At 39.3% G+C, this 19,598-nt stretch overlaps 1 long non-coding RNA gene across 1 annotated transcript; it reads right to left on the reverse strand.

The window, feature by feature from the left end:
• Positions 1-192: 192 nt before the first annotated feature.
• LOC133828526 (uncharacterized) lies at positions 193-992 on the reverse strand. Its single transcript, XR_009891139.1, has 2 exons — positions 655-992; positions 193-537 (listed from the first exon to the last, which is right to left on the reverse strand). It is a non-coding gene; the product is annotated as an uncharacterized LOC133828526 (long non-coding RNA).
• Between the last annotated feature and the right edge of the window lie 18,606 nt (positions 993-19,598).

Genomic DNA, 19,598 nt, shown 5'->3' on the forward strand with positions numbered 1-19,598 from the left:
ACTCAATGAATCACAAACTATACAGTGTAATAATAATATTCATTATAGCAGGAGGCTTATAATAATTCTAGCTGCTTACAAATGTTTGCATTGTGACAGTAAATATATATATATATACTCTTAAAACTTACAAAACTGATTATTTACGTTATAAAATATATACAAATATATTTTTTATGGGTGAATTATTAGTAAGAATTCAATAGTGAGTACTGAATATCCATATCATCATCCTGAAAATTGAGTTTTAAGGTAAGTAAAATTCATAAATTCCATAACGGGGCCGGCTGATGGTATTATCGTCATGATCAGGCACTACCAGTTTCGGCTAGCCCTATAATAGAAAGCTTACACATAAGTAGAAAAGAGAACCTACCGAAACAAAATCTCATAAATCATTTCATCTGTCCTTTATGTATGGAATATGTATTTGCTGTTAGTAGTATGTATAGACGACGATGGTGTAGACCTCGATGAGATCGTCTTGCCCCATTCAATTGAGCGGACTGGGCATTTGGTTGAAATTATGGCATAAACCTACCAAAAGTCATATAAATAAAAAAACAAATAAATAATATATAGGAGCAAGTTTGGTTGAAATTATGGCATAAACTTAAAATGCAATCTGATACGAGTATGGGAGAGAGACCAGACCAGAGTATTTTTTTTGGGCTTTTCTTATCATAAACCTTCTAAGGATTTCTGGGCTAAAGGGGAGGACAAAAGAGGCACCCCGCTCATGCACATCTGGGTTTTTCTTCTCAGGTGGCGGTCGGCGAGTATGGGTTCTTCTCTCAGGCGAGGATGGGCGTTCTTCTCAGGCGATGGTCAGCGTCGGGGCCTCGGGGGTACTCTTGCTGAGGATGGGCGCTTCTTCTCAGGCGATGGTCAGCGTCGGGGCCTCCGGGGTACTCTCGCTGAGGATGGGCGTTTCTTCTCGATGGGCGCTTCTTCTTCGACTGGTTTTCTAAGAGGGAGAGAGACCAGACCAGACCAGACCAGAGTATTTTTTTTGGTCTGAAAGGGTTAAATGATAAAATATATATTATTATTATTATTATTTTGTTTTTACTGATAGTTAGAATTAATTTAATTTTAATTTTAATTTTTGTAATGTTTATTTGTTTTTAAGATTTGTACCTTTGTTAAAAATAATATTACATGTTAAAAATAAGTAAGATGACATGTAGGATATTTTTAACACATCATCACACAACTCAGCATCATTTTTATTAAAAATTAAAATAATAAAAGGGAAACATTGGCGCCAAATGCAAAAAAATTTCCCTCCAGTATATGTGTAGGGTAACACTCTTTACTTACCCATATTATTAGTAGATAATCATCCTTCTAAATATTATAATATTGGCAATATTTACCTACCAATAAATCTTACGAATAAATATTGGTAGGTAAAATATTGGTAGGTAAAGATCAGATTTCTTGTAGTGGAATGATTATTTGATGATATATTGGGAGTTAGTGAGATCAGGAGGGAATTCTGGGAATTTTGACTATTTTACCCTGGGGGGCGTTTTTGGGACCCCGAGCATTAGGATTTGCTTTAGGTTACTTAAGATCGAAGTAACCTATCAGAAACATAAAAAGAACGTTCAGTACATTCTCTCTCTCTCCTGTTCTCTTTTTGACGCCCGTTAGCATTTTTGAAGGAAACTCGAGTTTTAGGACTTGGATTCAAGCAAGGTTAGAATCATAACGATTCTAAGGAAGATTATAAGCTTATTAGTAAGAGGATTTAACTGGGAAATGACTCAATCAGAGGTAATCCAAGTTTTGAGTTTTTGAGTTTTTAAGCTTTGATTGGATTTCATGTTTTTTTTTATTTATGGGTTGTTTAAAGCTTAAGTTTTGATGGTTTTGGGCCATTGGGACGTTTGGAAACTTTGTTTTTGGGATTTGGATAAGTTTTTGGAAGATTTTTAAATGAAGAAAATGAAGGTTTTGGCTGGGTTCGTGGTTGGGTCGCGGCCCTATTCTTGGGCGTCGCGGCCTAGGCTTGATGAAGGAGGAGGCCTGTTGTTTGGGCAACTAGAGCCGCAGTGCAGGGTAGGCGCGCCGTGGCGCGAGGCACAGGCAGAGAGGGGGCTTGGCCTCTGTTTGTAGGTGGGCCACGGCTCAGGGCTAGTGGGTCGCGGTACTTAAGGGCAGTTTTTGCCATGTTGTGTTTTTATTCGTGGGAACTTAAACCTAAGGGCTCGGGATCAATCCTACTACCCGGTTTGGTAGGATTCGTCGTCCCGGAAGCTAGGACTCGGTCCGGAAGTCTTTATTTACTCGTTTTTTATGGGATTCTACATTATGGTTGTGACTAGGTGTTCGCTAGGGGTTCAGAATCAGGATCGTGTTCGAGGGTCGTTTATTGGTAACCTGTGCTTGGACCAAAGGTAAGAAAACTGCACCCAGTATGTGATGCATGTGAATATGGTATGGCCTGACTGTTAAATATGGAATGAATCAGAGTTTGATTCTCTGTAAATGTGCATGATTATGATTACGCTTGTGATTATTGATGAAGCATGTTGAGTGCTCTATATATGGATATCTATTGCATCATGAATGCGTGGTTGCATTGTTTACTTGAGGGCGCACTGACTTATCAGTTAGAAATGGCAATAGTGTTGAGCGATGGTTGTATAGCTTTGACTTATCAGTCATAAGTGGCAATAGTGCTGAGTGTTAGTCGAAGAGCATTGACTTATCAGTCAGGAGCGATAATAGTGATGAGTGCTGGTCATAAAGCTCTGACTTATCAGTCATGAGTGGCAATAGTGTTGAGTGTTGGCCTAAGATCATTGACTTATTAGTCAAGAGCGGCAATAGCGTTGTGCGCAGGTCGTATTGGTTAGGCTAAGCAGAAGCGTCAGGTACGCTTATATAGAGGATATGGCTAAGAGACTTGAGGTGACTTAATAGTCACATATCCTAGCTTTGGCTTATTAGTAAAGAACGGCCTTAGCACGTTGAGTGTTGGTCAGCGCCAGGTACGCTTATACATAGGATATGGCTAAGAGACCTAAGGTGACTTGATAGTCACATATCCTAGCATTCACTTATTAGTCAAGATTGGCAATAGCAATGAGTGTTGGTCGAAAGGCACTGACTTATTAGTCAAGGACGGCATTAGCATGGTGAGTGGTTGTCGAAAGGCACTGACTTATTAGTCAAGGACGACAATAACACTCAGAATGTTGGTCATAAGGCATTGAATTATTAGTCAAGTAGAGAAATAGTGCGCTAAGCGCTGGTCTAGATGATCTAGCCTAACTAGAAGCGTATCATACGCTTGACCGATCTATTGATCGAAGACAACCTAGCGTCGAGTACGCTAGATCAGCTTGAAAGTTGGTTACACAGAGGACAGTGCATAGGGCCCCAGAATGACTTATTGGTCCTATACCCTAGGGCGTCAAGCCAAAATGACTTCATAATCATTTATTTGTACTTTCCTGCATGCATGAGTAGGATTATTACTACTAGGAATGCTTATTATGATTTGGTAACATGTCATTGACTGCTTATGAGCATGTTTAATTTTTCTTGCTGAGCCTTGCCTCACGGGTGCTATGTGGTTCAGGTATAGGTAAAAGAAAGTTGGGCCATCCTTGAGTTGAAGAGCTTAGGTGACGATGTGTACATATGCGACTGCTCAACCACCACGACCGAAGGTTTAACGAGGAACTAGGGTCAAACCCTATTTTGTTTCTTAGTTCGGCAGGTTGTAACTCTTTTATTGTAATTAACCTTTCAAATGTATTTTGGGATCCCATGTATACAGTAAACGTTTTAGTGAAACATTTGTATCCTTGATAAAAAAAAATTAACCCTAAACTGTTAATCACATTTAGCTACACGATTATGGAAAAATGACTCGTTTAGCGAGTTTAACACTATTTATAATACACAGTGTAACGGTCCTTGGGTAGTAGGGCGTTACAAAACCTATCCAACCTCACTAGGTCTTGGTTCATGATTTTGATAGTCTCACCTTCCATTGAAACAAATAAAGCGGTAAACTTTTGAATGTTAGAAAATAAAATGTTGCCTCAATGGAAAATATGTGAACTATTACAACTCTAGACAAATTAGTACAAATAAAGCAAAGATTGATTAAACAAGATTACAACTCTATGACTAAAAATTACAAATAAAATAAGAGAAGAAGTAGAAGAAGAGAATAGAGAAATACAACTCTAAACAAAAGATACAAATAAAGTAATAGTGTTGAAACAAAAGAAATAAAGGATTACAAATCTAATCAAGAAATACAAGTAAATAGAAAAAGAAGAATAAGATGAAAAGCAATTGTAGAAACAGAAATAACAAGAACAAGAAAGGAAGAACACTCTCACTCACACCACCAAAGTGAAGAGCATTGGAGATCACCAACTTGAACAAAGTTAACAACCTCTATCCAAAAGCTTATTTCCCCCTATCTCAAGTACTAAGGGAACTCTCACAATTTGGAAATAGCTCTCTGGAATAATCAAGTCTCTAGGTGTTTTCTAGCCAAGTGCTCTAGTGGATAGAAAATGTTGTGTCTTATAAGTGAGTTATATGCTTCTATTTATAGAGTTTTGAGACACCCTTTGAATTTCAAATTTCACCAAGCCCCATGGTTGTTACCAATGTTTAATTGGATATTTATGGAATTAAAAAAGAGTTTTGGGAGTTACATGAGCTATTGGAACCGTTCAAAAAGGAAATGGAAAAATGGCCTTGGTTGTCAGCCTCACTGGTCGCGGCCAGAGACATTACTGGCCGCAGCCGTGAGTCTCTGTTCCACAGGCCGCGGCCAGGAAAACTAGTGGTCGTGGCCACATCCCATTTTTAGCACATATTTTTGTGCAATTTTCCAAACGGTTCCAAACAACTCCCAAATGATTTTGTAACCCCAAACACATTATTGGGGTTAAAACCAAGTCTCAAACAACCATTTCACTTGTGGCTTTGAGAAATTCAAATCAAAATTGTGTAACAACAAATCTACACAATAATTGGCAATATTTGGGAATTACAAATTTTTTATTGAAATTGTAACTCTCAAATATGTTACACATTTGAATACTACACATTATCAAAATGTTGTAACTCTCATTTGTATGTTACAGCATATGACGCTATTTATCACATTTATTTAATCTAAATATTATATTATAAAATAATATAACAATAATGATATTTTTTTTTAAAACTTAATTAAGAAAAAATTGCAAAGGAAAAAAGTTAAAGTGGGCTTGAGCTCCCAAGGCTCCATTTACATCCATATCCCAAGCCATTAGCTATGTTGCTCTAGTAATGGGTACGTTTATCTTCTTATGTAACATTGTAACTTGGTCAAGCCAACCTGGCCTTGTTGTCTTTTCTTTTTCCTTTTTAATAAAGGTATGTTGTCTTTTAATTCAATATATATAAAAACAATATAATAATATCCAAATGAATTAATATTATATATTATTATTATTTAAACTGATAATCATAATAATAAGTGATGAAGGTGTGATTCAAACTGATAATCATCTATTATGCATTAAACTAAATTGTTTTAGTAAATTCGATTAACATGGACTTTATAGTATATTGTTATCAAAACGGTGAATCAATTCACAGTCAATGAATTGAAAATTATTACTTTAATATCATATCAATCACCACTACTAAACTAACAAACTAAACATAATATATTTCCAATTCCCATGAAGAAAAACTTCAAGAAAAAACAACAAATTCAGTAAAGAACTAGCAATGAATTATAACTTTAAAAATGAGAAAAGGGAGTACAGTTACTTGTTTTTCATAAAGCAGTACCAAACAAATAAGTAGAAAATAAAACTGTACAAGTACTTCTTGTATGGCTACACAAATTGTCTGTCTCAAACGAAATTGAGAACCAATCTAAATATATATAATCAATAAATAGAAGTGTGCTATTAAGCAAAAATTAATAAATAAATAGAAGTGTGCTGCTCAGAAATAAGAATCCCATTTAAAGTAAAAACGAAGTTCTTCAGTTCTAATTTTTTTCCCTTATACTTGATGTTGCTTAGTTTAATTATTTTTTAAATTGCAATATAAATTATATTGAATATTCGCATCTAGTAAAGCATCTCAACAGACAAATTAAGTGACACTGCAAATAATATTTCTGAAAATAAAAGGGACATATTTCACTCTTAGAATGAGTGACAATTACGCCTATTCCTTGCCGTCATGAATGATAATTCAAATAAAAAAGAAGTTATATTTTTTCTCTTTTTTTTAGAGAATTTTTTTCTACTTACAAAATGATAGTACTCAATATCCATTACTTAAATACATTATTACGCTACAATGTGCTTATAATAAATAAAAAAATAACATTATAAAAACCTACAAAATATATATTATTAATTAGTAGTGATGTACTCCTTAATACCAACGGTACTACAAGATAACTCAATCTCCAGTAATTAATAATATTAATTATTAAGACTTAAAAAGAAGAGAGAGAGACAGTAACAATAATCAAGAAGTAATTACAAGAAATGAAATAGATCTCTCTCACGTCTCTCTCAAATGATCAGCATATGTAGTACTTAATACTAATGTCAATACAGTATTAGACAACTTAAAATACTTTATAATAATATTCTTTTTCTTTTCTCCTTCATTCTTTCTCAACAAACATAAAAAATATATATAATTATAAATATAAATAAAGGGTAAATATCATTTTAAATTTTATGTTATGCAAAAGCTAATGATAGAACTATCTATTTTGTTAAATGACAATTTAGACCATATATTTTATAAAAAAAATCGTAGAATCGATTTTGATAAAAATATTTTTTAATATACCAAAATAACCTTACTTTTATAAATTAGTTAATATGAAAATTTAATTTTAAATTATTAAATGAAAATTAATAAGAGAATCATATATTTAATTTTATTTTCTTTCTCCTGTCCTCTGTCCTCTCTCTTCTCTTTCCCACGCTCTCTCGCCCCGTTTCTTGCTTCATCCCTAAACCTAAACCACGATACTCAAATTAAAACCTAAACTTAACCTCAAATTAAATAACAGGTGATATAAAATCATGAAGAACATCACCCATTTCCAGCCAAAATAGAAAACAGAAAAGAAAAAAAAACATAAAAAAAAAAATCACCCACCTAAATTTGTACCAACAATGAATTTCAAATTTTTTATATGAAGAGATTGAATAACAGTAAAAGCTCATTTCTCTAATAATACATGGGTATCAAATCATCTAGATGTTAAAAAAATGAATAACATTCGTTGAACATCATTTGTTTCCAGCCAAAATGAAGAACATCATTTTGATGTTGAGACAAAAAAAAAATCAAAATATGGTATGTCCATTCAAGTCATGGGTATCACTCAAGAAAAAAAATTTGATACCCACCTAGATCGATACATCCCCAACAAATCTGACTATTATGAGTGATAGTAGAGAGCCTTCTTCGAGACAAGGCCAATCTCCCAAGCAATCTCTTGCTATTTCATTCAACATCCCTTTTCTAATTACAAACTGTCTATTTGTATCAAGCAGTTAGGAAGATAAAAAAATAACAAAAAGTGCCAATCTCCAGCCACAACTCAGCGTTGCTCCATCCTAACAAACTCCTGGAGCCATCGGGGTCTCACGCGCACACGAGTTCCACGCGCACGCACTCTCTCGCCATCCTTGGTTTGGTGGTTCTTATCTTCCTTGTTGCTGTCTTCTTTCTCAGATGAAGGGGTCGGTTCTTCCTTTTGGGTAGCATCCTCTATCCAGCCTCTAATCTTCACTTGAATCTCTCTTGGGTCCAAAGTTATTGGGCTTGCCATTTGGGTCGGGCTGACACTACTCCCTTGCTCGAAAACGACCTTGTCCTCAAGGTTGGTGAGATCATAAAGTTGGCAGAATTCTGGAAAGTCTTCCCAAGTCGAATCTTCCGGAGCACTCAAAGACCACTGAACCAACACTTGTGGTTTGCTGTGATGGAGGCGAGTAGCTAAGATGGCTTGAGGAACCATGACAGGTTTGTAGTTGATAGCAAGATCAGGGAGTGGGTAACAAATAGGTGGAGCACTACCATAAAATCGTTTAAGCAAAGAGACATGGAAGGTCGGGTGAATGCGACTACTTGTTGGTAATTCGAGGGTGTAGGCAACGGAACCCACCCTAGCTTTGATTGGAAAAGGACCAAAGTACCTTCTGCAGAGCTTAGAGTGAAGATGCTTAGCCATTGTTGCTTGTCGATATGGCTGTAGCTTAACTAATACCAAATCCCAAGGTATGAACTCAATATCTTGACGCTTCTTATTAGCTTGTTGTCTCATACAGTTTTGAGCTTGTAGCAGATTTTTCTTCAGTTGCTGAAGGATGACATCTCTAGCTAGCAAGTCATCTTCGACAGCTTGAATGGTTGTGGTACCCCTAGTGTAAGAAGGAATAGTTGGAGGAGTTCGCCCATAGACAGCTTGAAAAGGGGTCATAACAATAGCTGAGTGCTTACTAGTATTATAATGGTATTCAGCCCAAGATAGAAACTTACTCCATTGCTTAGGATTTTCAGCTGTGAATGCCCGGAGTTATTATTCCAAATAGCGATTAGTCACTTCCGTTTGACCAACTGTTTGAGGATGGTATGAAGAGCTCATTTTCAATGTAGTACCCATTAACTCGAATATATTTTTCCAAAATGCACTAGTAAAAATCAGGTTGCGATCCGACACAATAGACCTTGGCATGCCATGTAAACGTATCACCATATGAGAAAAGAGTTCAGCAACCTTGGTGGCCGAATAATGATTTGGCAGGGCCCCAAAATGAGCATATTTGGTAAAGCGATCCACTACCACCAAGATGTTAGTGACCCCAAAAGAGTTTGGTAACCCCACAATAAAATCCATGGCTAGATCCTCCCAAACGCGTTCGGGAAGTTCCAGTGGTTGCAGCAACCCATAGGGGCAGCAGGTGAGTATTTTGTCTGACAGATCACGCACGCTTGCACAAATTTTCTCACTTCAGTTTTCATACCTGGCCAAAATAAATTGGCGCTCAACCGTAAGAATGTGCGCTCCGAACTAGCATGTCCGCCCACTAGAGTCTCATGGAATTCCTTCATAAGTCGTTGCTTGAGATTAGAATGGGTACTCACTTAGAGGCGCTGCTTGTAGTATAATAACCCATCTCGTATTGAGTAGTCCAACTATCGAGTGTGTGATCTGCTAACTGAGCATGGAGGCGACGTAATTCCGAACAGGTGGTATTTTCTCTTCTTAATTCTTCCAAAAAATCAAAACAAGCTGAAGTAATAGCAGCAGTAAGTAAGGAAAACGATCCTTCGTATTTTCTAGATAATGCATCAGCTGCTGAATCAGCTTTTCCTGCTTTATATTCGATTGAAAAATGGAATCTGATTAGCTTTCGGAGAAAATGTTGTTGTTCAGGGGTTTGAATCACTTGAGTAAGTAACTCTTTCAAACTCTTGTGATCCGTTCGAATAACAAAGTGGCGTCCCAACAAATATTGGCGCCATTTGGTAACTACTTCTACAATAGTCCTTAATTCTCTGAGATATACTGAAGTACCCACGAACTTGGGTCCTAATTTCTTGCTGGAAAAAGCAATAGGGTGACCATCTTGCATGAGGACTGCACCGATTCCCACATTGGATGCATCAGATTAAATGACAAAAAGCTTAGAAAATTTTGGTAAAATAAGAACTGGGGTCTCGGTCATTGCTCGTTTGAGCTGATGGAAAGCTGCCAAAGATTGTTCGGTCCAAGCAAAATTGTCCTTCTTCAATAACTTCGTGAGAGGGGCGACGATGGTGGCATAGTGAGCTACAAATCGATGATAGTACCTCATTAAGTCCATGAATCCCCTTAATTGCTTGAGATTACGCGAATGAGACCATTCAACCATTGCAACAACCTTAGAAGGGTCTGCTCGAACCCCCTGTGAAGAAACTAAGTGCCCCAAGTATTCAATAGTTGACTGAAAGAATTTGCATTTGCTGCCTTTAGCGTAAAAATAGTGGTCCCGAAGCAGCTGTAATACTCGCCTCAAATGGTGGCCATGATCCTCCAAAGTTCTACTGTAAATCAGAATATCATCAAAGAAAACAATGACACAGTGGCACAATAGTAGTTTGAATACCTGATTCATAGTAGCTTGAACTGTAGAAGGGGCATTAGTAAGACCAAATGGCATCACTCGAAATTCGTAATGGCCTTGGTGAGTGTAAAATGTTGTTTTGTGAATGTCTTGGGGGTCCATTCGGATTTGATGATACCCCGCCCGAAAATCCAACTTAGAAAACACCATTGCTCCACCCAACTCATCTAGTAACTCATCGATGGTGGGAATGGGAAAGCGATCCTTGATGGTGATGTCATTCAATGCGCTATATAGTCAACACAAAAATGCCACGACCCGTCCTTCTTTTTCACTAACAATACCGATGAAGAATAGGGGTTGTTACTTGTTTGAACAAACCCATAATGCTCCATCTCTCGAACTAATTGTTCAATAATATCCTTCTGAAAATAAGGATAATGATACGGCCTCACATTGATTGGTTTAGATCCCGATTGCAAGAAGATTCTGTGATCGGTTTGCTGATGTGGTGGTAGTTGTTTGGGTTCAGCAAACACATCCTGAAACACTGTAAGAATGCCCTGTCCTTCCAAAGGTAAGTGTGTCTCCAATTCGGCTACCTCCCAACTAGCCTCTTCCTCTTCTTTCGAAATCGCTGCTAACATGAACACCTCTCGTACATCCCCCTCTCTACACATAATGTGTAATTGAGCCGACGATAACTGGTGGTTTTCTGAATTTGATGAACCTGCCAATTTAACCACCTTACGCTGCCACTTAAATTCCATTGTCAATGCCTTATGATCATGGATAAAAGGGCCCAAAGTCTGAAACCACTGCATACCCAAGACAACGTCAAGACCCCAAATAGGCAAGACATATAGATCAACCAGAAACTTATGCCCCTGTAATATTAACTCCACCCCTTTACACAGTTGTGAACACCAAAGAGAATTGTCATTACCCATGTAGACTTTAAATCATTTAGTTTCTTCACAAGCTAACCCCAAACGAGTCCATAGAGCTTCTTGAATAAAATTGTTGTTGCTGCTAGTGTCAATTAAAACTTCCAGGGTCTCTATTCCCTGTTGAGCCGCAATTCTAAAGATCCTTGGATTGGAAGAATTAGACAAGGAATTCAAGCTTACCTCCTCTGCTAACCCGTCTTCTAAGTCGTAAGTTTCTCCTTCCTCTGTAGAGGCACCATCTTTGTCTTCTTCCTCATCCCCTTAAGCATAAAGGATGAGAACTCGGTTCTTGCATTTATGCCCAAAGCTGTACTTCCCATCGCAAGTAAAACACAATCCCTTATCTCGTTTCTCCTTGATCTCAGCAGGTGAAAAACGTTTCACTGGTAATGGAGAGTTGCTTGGTTTTTGGAGTTTTGAAGCTACTGTTACATTGGTACTGGACCCAATGGATGCCAAACCTCCACCATTCTGAACTGGCGTAATTGATGAATTTGGAAACCTCGGAGACCATCCCGAATGAATATCCTCACCCCGAGCATGACCCAGCAAATCATCATGGCGATCCTCAAATAGATGAGCCTTGGCCATGGCATCGGCCAAATCCACTGGTTTAGCTAGTAACAACTCCCTTCTGATCTCATTTTTTAAGCCCCACACGAAAAAATTCAGAAAGAATTGCTCCGACACACTTGAAATACGGGTCATCAGCTCTTCAAATTCGGCACGAAAAGTCGACACACACCAGTTTGAGTAAGTTTAGCAATCCTTCCCAACGGATCATCATAAATTGAAACTCCAAAATGCATTCGTAAAGCACGAAGAAAAGACTCCCAATCCGAGAACCCTCCCCCTTTTTCCATCCATTGAAACCAAGTGGAGGGAGGCCCATCAAGATGAAATGCTACCATTGACAATCAAATATCAGTGAAACCCCGTGTAGATCAAAGAACTTGTTAATTTTGTAAACCCAGTCCTCCACATTCGTTCCTTCAAAACGAGGGACCTTCACTCGCATAATCTTGAGGATTTGATACACATCACGGTTTTCAATCACCACCTCTGGTCGCTGCACAGCAGGTGAATCCAGACCATTAATCGCACTCCCCTTACCTTCTTGCGGCGTCGACGAGGGTGATTGCAGCTGGTTCACACGGTCATCCAAGCGAGTAACCTACTCGTCCAATCTGGCATTGAATCGAGCAAATTGCTCATCCGAATGCTTCTATAATCTAAGCTCTAGAGCTTGAAGCATGGCAGCGAATTCTTTTTTCTTCATGATGGAGATGAAGAGACAATGAAAGCACCGGTGATAGTAGAGAGCCTTCTTCGAGACAAGGCCAATCTCCCAAGAAATCTCTTGCTATTTCATTCAACATCCCTTTTCTAATTACAAACTGTCTATTTATATCAAGCAGTTAGGAAGATAAAAAAATAACAGAAAGTGTCAATCTCCAGCCACAACTCAGCGTTGCTCCATCCTAACAAACTCCTGGAGCCATCGGGGTCTCACGCGCACACGATTTCCACGCGCACACACTCTCTTGCCATCCCTGGTTTGGTGGTTCTTATCTTCCTTGTTGCTGTCTTCTTTCTCAGATGAAGGGGTCGGTTCTTCCTTTTGGGTAGCATCCTATATCCAGCCTCTAATCTTCACTTGAATCTCTCTTGGGTCCAAAGTTATTGGGCCTGCCATTTGGGTTGGGCTAACAATGAGTTCGTTCGAATCCCCCTCTCTTGGCCACCATGGAGACAATGAATCTGATCTGACCCATGTGGCAGGGACTCGCTAAACCCATATTTGTGGGATTGGGAAAATGCCCACATATGTGATGCTGGCACTATTGTGGGCGCTCAATAGCTTTGATGGACAATGAAGTCACTCAGACGAAAGAGCATGGTGGTGAAAGCTCAAGCTCAGATCTAAAATCGAGGAAGGGAAGAAGGAATGTGAGAAAGAGGGAGAGAGATGAGAGATAAATGTGTTTAATTTTTGTTTCTTTATTTTGTATTAATTAATATGTTTTTAATTATATTTTTATTTTTATTTTTATTTATAAAATTAATTAAATATAGTTTAAAATTCACTATTTAATAAAAATGAAGGGTATTTTGGTCATGTGTCCATGATTTCATCATTGGACACGTGGCAATCATTAGAGAAGTAATTAGGCTCCTCGGGAGGATAATGAAGCTCTATAAAGCTTGAACAGGGCTCCTCAGAGTGTAATATCCTCCAAGCAAGCCGAGTCCCCTGTTTTAGGCGTGGATGTCTCCAAGTAAGGCCACACTCCGAGGACTAACCTAAGGGCCCTCCTATCTTCTTGATCTGATAGTCCTCCAAGTCTAGGAGCTTTGTCCCCGGGCCTAGAGAGAGTGTCAGGTGTCCATCACTGTAGCTTTGGGCCACCACAAGAATGTCTGATAGCTTTTTGGGCGCCTCGTGTAGTAGCATCGAGTTCGTACACTCGACAATTGGTGTTTCCCACAATGCCGCCTAACATGGGAAAACGTGCAGCCACACCTTGACAGTGTTAGAAGTGTGTCTCTTGTAAAGTTGATGGATTGCAACCTACGAATTTGGCCCCTACAATACGCACAAGCCCACAGTCTTTATTAGAACATGTAGAAGGGTTAAATAGAAATTAACTCCCCAAATAATAGGGAAATATTTGTAATTAATGATATTACTGACCTATAGCCCCTATAAATAGGGTCATGATACCATTGAAAAAGGGTTCACCACATTTGTAATCAGAGTAATATATACGCTATCTGAGAAATCCCCATAAAAGCTTGTCATCTCAAGCTTTAAGAACTCTAATAGTACAGACTCGTAGAGTAGGGTTATTTTATAACATGAACCACGTAAGACCTTGGTGTTTATCTCCATTATTTTCTTTAAAGTTCTTTTATTAAGTTGATAGAGAAAAAGGCAGTTAACATTTTTGGTGCTTTCATTGAGAGCTTAAAGAAACTGCTATGGTGACCACATGAAGAAACACCCCAGACGACTTTTTCCCTCTCACCGGAGCTGAGGAAGGAGCAAAAAACCAGCCACCTCCACACGACCTCCCGGAGATGGCCTAAGAAGATTACGATTAGAATGTCGACTACAATGGCAATGATGACGGGTTCTATGAGAAGGATTACTGTAATGCCTTGGTTAGCCAAGGCAGTTACACTGTGTATTTTCAATAGTGCTCAACTCGCTATACAAGTCATTTGGCCATAAACGTGCAACTAAATGTGATTAACGGTCTAGGATTAAAAAATTTGGCAAAAAAGAATGGATATTTCATTAAAATGTTAAGATGTACATGTGATCCCATAATAAATATTTACAAAGATGTTTATAGTTACAAAAAGATCATTACAACTCAAAAGTTACAACCCGCTAACCTAAGCGGCAAAAATAGGGTTTAACCCTAGTTCCTTTGAGAACCCTTGGCCATGGTGGTCAAGCAGCCACATATGTACACGTCGCCACCTAAGCTCTCCAACTCATGGCTGGTCCAACTTCCCTTTACCCTTACCTGCATCACATAGCACCCGTGAGCCAAGGCCCACCAAGAAAACTTAAACATGCTCATAAGCAGTTAATATCACATTACCAAACCATAATAAGCATGCCCAACAGTAATAACCTACTCATGCATGCATGTCATTCATATAAATGACTACAGTGTCATATGGGGCCAATCGCCCTAAACAAATGATTAACTAAATCATATCGAGTCTGTTGCCCAAGTACATTATTAATAAATCACACTGAGGCTCAATGCCCTAGGATCTAGGACTAATAAGTCACCCAAGAGCCCATTCCCCAATCCTCTGTATAACCAGCCTTGGAGCTGGCCCAGCATACCTGGTGATTTAGTTTTTTTCCTCGACCATTGGGTCGAGCAAGCATATGAAGCGCTCCTAGTTAGATCGAACCATATCGACCAGCGCTCAGAGCACTATTACCGCCCTTGACTGATAAGTCAATGCCTTTCGACCAGCGCTCAGCGCTATTTCCATCCTTGGCTGATAAGTCAATTCTTTTCAACTAGCACTTAGTGCTATTGTCGTCATTGACTGATAAGTCAAGCCTTTCCCAATTTTATAATGCTAACATGCATTCATCATATAATGAACATACATAAACAGAGCATTCAACATGCTTAATCAATCATTCACAAGCATAATCATAATCATGCACATTTACAGGGGCCCACGCCCAATCAAGACTATATTCAACATTCAGGTCAAGCCCTAATCATGTATATCACGTAATAGGTGCAGTTTCTTACCTCGGTTCCGAGTGTAAAGTAAAATAAGAACGACCCTCGAGCATGATCCTGATCTTGAGCCCTTAGTGGTAACCTAATCATAGCCAAATACAGATTCCCATCAATAACAAGGAAATAAAGGCTTACAAACCAAGTCCTAGCCTTCGGGACCTTGAATTCTACTAAACCTGGTAGTATAATCGATCCCGAGCCTTTAGGTTTGAATTCCCGTCATTAAAACCTAAAGTGGCAAAGGCTGCCCAGGCAGGGCGTGACTTAACCCTCGCGCGCGCCTCCTAGACAAAAAGCCCCCTATCTGGAACCAGGACACGGGCTGTGGCATGCCTCTTAGTGTCGCGGTACGCCTCCAAAATAGAGTCCCTCCTAGGCCTTATGGTTCACATGGGCCGCGGCGCGGTCCTATGAACTCAAAACCCCTATTCTCCTTAGCCCAAAAACTCACCAAAAATCCTTTCCAAACAATCCCAAAATCACACCTCAATCCCAGCACAACATTAGCACTAATCCAGCAGAAAACCCCAAGATTTAACACACTCAAAACACAACCGAAAACTCAATCCACAACCTTGAACTTTCAAGATCAAGAACAACAAAAACCACAGCAAAAATACAAATTAAAAACAGAGTTTACAATCCTTACCTCAGTTGTGAATTCAATCCCCTTAGCTGCAGCTAATCACACCTAACCTCAAGCTTTCAATTCCCAAACCTTACCCTCAATGATTCTTTAGTTTTCTCCAAAAACCAAATCAAGAGCGAAAGAGGAGGAGAAACCGTATAGAGGGAGAGAGAGAAACTAGGATGTTCTATTTTTTGTTTCCTTCAGCCATGGGAGAAAGTGACTAAGCCACTACTTTTTGCCCAAAATACCTAAATGCCCCTAGGGCCAACTCTCTCTCTCAAAGCCCTCAAGGGCAGTTTTGTCATTCGCCACATACCTCATTAATCATAATTAACGTCTCACAATTCCCGTTACTTCCAATATCCTTAAATAATTACCAAATAATTTCCCATTACCCGCTCAATCCCGATAATGTACTAAGTTACCAAATTATTCCTATACTAACCTTGAGCCTAATAATTGACCATGTTATGACTAAACTGCTAACTTTCTTCCTAGGATCGCCTCATGGCGAGCATCTCAAATGTATCAACATAATAATGTCGTCTCACACATATATCACATATATGCACACATATACAATTATGCCCTCAACAGGCCATTATTACTATGCCCTTTTAATAAAAAATGACCCACCGTCGTCAATTCACCCATATAATAATATAACTCACATAATCATGCATATAATCACATAATAATACAATAAACCAGTTATTTCCCTTCTTGCCCCCTAATCAAGGCACTAAACCACATTAGGGAATTTGGAACGATACAATTACCTTCAACCTGTGGAAGTGGAGGATCCGCCAAAGGTGGTGGAGCTCCACTGCCAGGTGGCCACCCAGTAGCAAAAACTTGATGCCCAGAAGGGGAATATCGCCACACTAAAAAAGATGGTTAATTCTATGAGGGCTACTCTGTTAGAGAATATATTTTATTGCTCAATGGAAAAGTGGAAAAATAAAAAATACAACTCTATGCAAAGAATACAATGGACAAGATGATAGATAAATAGGTTTACAACTCAATGACCAACAATACAAGTAAATGTAGAAAAGAGAGAAAGAAGAGAATTATTAGAACTAAAACTCTAAAACAAGAGATACGAATAAATATGTAAATAGAAATAGAAGAAGAGGATTACAAACTCAAAACAATAATAATAGAAGAAGAACAATTGAATGAAAAGATCAATGAAAAACACAAACTCACACTCAACCAAAGTGTAGAGTAATGGGGATCACCAACTTGAACAAGATTCAAAACCTTTGTCCAAAAGCTTATTTACCCCTATTCTCTAAGCACTAAGGGATCTCTCAAGGAAATAGCTCTCTGGAATAATCAAGCCTCAAGGTGTATTTTTCAGCCAAGTGCTTTGTGGATGAAAAATGGTGTGTCTTACAAGTGAGCATTAGGCTCCTATTTATAGAGTTTTGAGATACCATTTGAATTTCAAATTCCACCAACCCCGTGGCTGTTACCAATGATTAATTGGATGTTTTATGGAATTAAAAAAGAGATTTGGGAGTTACTTGGCTGTTGGAAACGTTCAAAATTGGATAAAAACTGAATTTGTATGAAGCTATCAGCCACTAGGGCCGCGGTGCTTGTTTCAAGCGCCGCGGCCCTTGGTCATTTTCAGCAACCAATTTTTTTAGTTTTTTCCAAAACGTTCTAATTTATTCCCACTTGATTTTGCAACTTCCATACACAATATGGGAGTTAAAATCACATCCTTATCAGCCATTTCTCATATGGCTTTAAGAAATCCATTCTCAAATGTGTAACATATAATATACACATTATTGGGTAATATTTGGGAGTTACAAATTTGTAACTGATTTTGTAACTCCAAAATATGTCACATTTGGACACACACATGTGTCCAATTTTGTGACTCTCAATAATATGTTATAAGGTGTGACAAATCACATTTTCTCACATTATTTAATCTAATATTATATTATATGAAATAATATAACATTCCCCCACTAGATTAAATAATCACTTTTTGTAACACTTATTTAATCAATCAAACATTATATTAAAATATAATATACTTTGGCAGCCCAAGGGCTGCAAGTGGACCCCTATGGCGAAGTACCATCTAGGGCGCCAACTGGTGTTCTACCTACGCACCCAGTTGGAGTGCCACCTGTCAATGCAATGGGTGTGCCTCCCGAGCACCCTGCTGACATGGCGTAAGATCTGCTAGCTAGCATGCCACCTGCACACACGGCTGGAGTTCGAGACCTACCTGCGCCACAAGATTGTGGCAAAGGCAAAGTAGGTGAAGATCCTGTTCAGGGACGTAAGAGAACTCGTCGGGCTTCTGAGCACATTCAGTCCCCGATGAAGGCCAGTGATAACCAAGGGCGTGGAGCCCAAGACACCGCCAGGTCACAAGCATTTGCGGAGCCCAGGGTGTTCCATCTAGGTGCGCTGTGACAGATCACGTTAGGCCTAGAGGTGGTGTCCCGCTGGCAACCCGCCATAATCATAGAGACCCTGGTTAGGGGGCCAACAGGAGAAATGTCTCTGTCAACCGAGGACAAGGGATCAGTGTCTCGGTCAAAAACAAGTATGTTGATTCCGAGGGGGGAAAAGTAGAATACCCCAAGGATGGTGGCCGCCACCAAGCACAGCCGGACTTGCAAGATGACTTGAACGCTCACAGGGGCAGAACAGCTCCCGAGGACAATCTTGGGAGACAACAACTGGAACATTGAGATGAAATTAATGATCGGAGGAAGGAACACCCAACACAGAGTGCCAATCAAAATCGCAACCTCCTCTGTGCAGAATTAGAGAGTCTAAAAAAGATAATGCTGAAGATGGCCCGGAGACAAGATCACGTCTCATACTTTGAGGAAGAGGATGGAGGCACCACTACCTCTGGGCTTTAAAATGCCAAACATCGATTCATACAATGGAGGCATGGACCCCGCCAACAATCTCTCAAAGTTTAATAGATTGATGTCCTGGATACATTCACTCCTGGCACCAACTCTCCTCCTCCTTTCGAAGACAATTCATAGGTAGACGAAAGGTGAATTTCTAGGTCAATGCTTTGGCCAACATAAATCAGGGAACACTTAAAACCCTTAAAGCGTACATCAAACACTTTAAGGAGGAGGCACCCCATATCAAGAGGTTCGATGATGGCCAATAGCTGATGGCCCTAGAAGCTGGCATCCGAGCAGGTTCCCCACTGTGGGATGACCTTGTGAATGGCCTCACTATGCAAGGGCCCTAGCAACCCGTCACCCGTGTAAATCCTCGTGGATGGCCTCACTAGGTGAGGGCCCTGGTGAACCGTCACCCGCATATGCCTCGCCATATTCAGACCATGCTGAGGTGCCACCCGCCTCCCTATACGAGGCACCTCACGTGCTAAACCGGAAGCCTCGAATGAGAACCCCTCTCATTACCCACACATGTAGGATACTAAATGACAAGGGCTTCGGGTAAAATTCCTTGACTCGTGCTTTGTTGAAGAGACCCTATTCGTCGCCTGAAGTAGATGTCACCAACGAGGCACACACCCACCTTGGTTCCTTGTGACGTGTACGTATGAAATCTCATTTATATGCACTAGGAACAC

Source organism: Humulus lupulus, chromosome 1 (assembly GCF_963169125.1).
Source record: "Humulus lupulus chromosome 1, drHumLupu1.1, whole genome shotgun sequence".
Taxonomy (NCBI): Eukaryota; Viridiplantae; Streptophyta; class Magnoliopsida; order Rosales; family Cannabaceae; genus Humulus; species Humulus lupulus.